Source organism: Otolemur garnettii, unplaced genomic scaffold (assembly GCF_000181295.1).
Source record: "Otolemur garnettii isolate 467f Iridium unplaced genomic scaffold, OtoGar3 scaffold00020, whole genome shotgun sequence".
NCBI classification, from domain to species: domain Eukaryota; kingdom Metazoa; phylum Chordata; class Mammalia; order Primates; family Galagidae; genus Otolemur; species Otolemur garnettii.
The window spans coordinates 26,206,601-26,209,552 of NW_003852415.1; positions in this window are offsets into that span (position 1 = coordinate 26,206,601).

The window sequence follows — 2,952 nt, forward strand, 5'->3', positions numbered from 1 at the left end:
AAAAAAAAAAATAGAGGTGTGGGTGGCACCTGTGGCTCAAAAGGTAGGGCGCTGGCCCCATATACTGAGGGTGGTGGGTTCAAACCCAGCCCTGGCCAAACTGCAACAAAAAAATAGCCCGGCCTATAGTCCCAGCTACTCGGGAGGCTGAGGCAAGAGAATCGCCTAAACCCAGGAGTTGGAGGTTGCTGTGAGCTGTGTGATGCCACGGCATTCTACCAAGGGCGATAAAGTGAGACTCTCTCTACCAAAAAAAAAAAAAAAAGAGAAGTGTAGCTGGGCTCATGCCTGTAATCCCAGCACTTTGGGAAGCTGAGGTAGGAGGACTGCTTGAGGTCACGAGTTTGAGATAAGCCTGGGCAATGGCGAGATCCCCCTTCGTTCATCCACACACAAAAAATTAGCTGGGTGTCGTGGGGCATGCTTGTATTTCCAGCTACTCAGGAGGCTGAGGTGGGAGGATCACTTGAGCTAGGAGTTTGAGGTTGCAGTGAGCTGTGATGATTCCAATGCTCTCCAGCCTGGGCAACAAAGTGCGAGTGTCTTAAAAAAAAAAAAAAGGAAAAAAAGAGGGAAAGTGAAGAATCTGGGAGAGAAAGATTTGGCCTAGAATCACACAAATCCGGGAGAAGGGGTTGACCTAGAATCATACAATCACACAATTCAGCAACAACTGGGTCCTCCCATTTCATGGGCTGCTTTAACAACTTTAAAGCTGTGCTTGAAATTACAAATGGGAGATAAAGCCCCTGGGCTTTATCCAGTACAGAGCCACCAGAGAATCATGGGGCCCCCAGCATAACAGGGGAGCTACCTACTGCTGCGGGTGTGAACTAGAAGCCAGAGGTCATTTTCCTGGAATGCCAAGTTGCTCTGCAGTGAACCCTGCATGCCCAGCCACCCCCTACCCATCCCACCCTTCAACCTCATTGCTATTTCACATGCTCTTCACTGTGCCCTAAGAGGCGAACTTAGCTGCTCCCCACACCAGTTTGGGAGTTGCATGGTCTGAGGCCCACTGGAGTGAAGACTGTTTTCCTAGCACTGTGCATGCCTGAGGGGTGCTGAGAGTGACCTCCCCCGCAAACACTCACTGGGCCACTGCACCTGTTCTTTCTATTCCAGATGAGCCCTTTCTCTCAGGGAACTTCAAGAAACCACTGGTTTTGGCTCTGCGCCCACAGAGGTGGTGAGGGTATTGGCCCTATGTACCGGGGCTGGTGGGCTTGAACCTGGCCAGGGGCTTGCTAAAACAACAATGACAATAATAGCAAAAAAAATAGCTGGGTGTTGTGCCAGGCACCTGTAGTCCCAGCTACTTCAGAGGCTGGGACAAGAGAATCGCTTAAGCCCAGGAGTTTGAGGTTGCTGTGAGCTGTGATGCCATAGCACTCTATGGAGGGCAACATAGTGAGTCTCTGTCTAAAACACATACACACACACACAAAATCACTGGTTTTTAGAAAAATGTATGGGAACCCTGTGGTTTTCCTATGCTCTGACCAGTCACCTGACCATTGGACCAAGGGCACTCCTCCAGACCGTAAGCATGAGGCATCACTGCTCTCCTTTTATGTGGGTAGAGAGGGAGGTACCAAGAGGTTAGGTGACTTGACTAAGGCCACACAGTTGATGAGGGGAGGAGCCATGTGGGTGTGCTCCTTCTTGGGCCCAGAGCCTAGCACGACAATGACCACAACTCTCCCATCTGGGGACTTTACACATCGGTCCTTACCTTATCCACATGTGTGTAACTGTGACTTAGGCACAGTGGAGCTACACAAAGTCTTACTGTAATAGTTGCTTAGGGCAACACTGCTAGTGAGCTACACCACTCTGCAGAAAGCTCATCTCCACTGGCACAGCCAGCCAGGTGAGCAGGAGCTGGGACTTGCAGAGGTGGCAGAATGGAGGGGAATAGGCTGGGAAGGGGAGACTTCCAGGTCTCCCTGGAAGGGAGGGAGGTGAGGTCATGCTGCATGCTAATACTTGAGTGGAGACTCAGACTCAGGGGTCCAGCCTCCCAGGGTGGGACCCTCAGTTCTATCTTCTTGTGTGTATAAAGACAGAAGCACCAAGAGTCACGACAGACCTGTTCTGTCACAAAGTCACCATGTGGTCTTAGATAAGTCACACTCCCCTATCCTTTTTTTTTTTTTTTTGAGACACAGTCTCAGTTCATTGCCCTCAGTAGAGTGCCATGGCATCCCATCACAGCTCACAGCAACCTCTAGCTCTTGAGCTTAGGTGATTCTCTCGCCTCAGCCTCCCGAGTAGTTGGGACTACAGGTGCCCGCCACAATACCCGGCTATTTTTTTTGTTGCAGTTTGGCTGGGACTGGGTTTGAACCTGCTACCCTCAGTATATGGGGCTGGTACCCTCCTCACTGAGCCATAGGCACTGCCCACATTCCCTATCCTAAGCCTCAGTTTCCCCACTTGCAAAATGAGGACGGGCCAGAAGAATGAGCCCTGGGCCCCATGTGAATGGGGCCTGGCCCACCTCAAGTCATTACATAGCATTGCCCGAGCACCCCACGGCCAGCCTCTTCTCTGAAAAATGAAGGCAACATCTACTTGGATTCTCCACTAGGCCATTGGAAACATCAAGTGAGGTGAGAGTGAACCTGCAGCAGGAGACTATTAAGGACCACTTTCCCAGTATGAGCAATGCCCAGCATGAGCTGATTCCTGGAAACCTGAATCTCAGCCCTGTGCATTTTCTAAGACCGTGTGTTTTCATCCCCAAGTGTGACTCCAGCAGACTCAAGGCCATTCATGGACAGGTGGAAGGACTTCACTCACCTCCCAGACAGAGTACAGCTATACCAGCAGGTGGGAGCAAAGTAAATTTATTTAGTACAACAGGCAAAGCAGTCAAGAAGAGACCCACATACCTCAACCAAGGGCTTTCCCTGAGATGTGTCTTTGCTTTCCAAGCCTGCACATGGT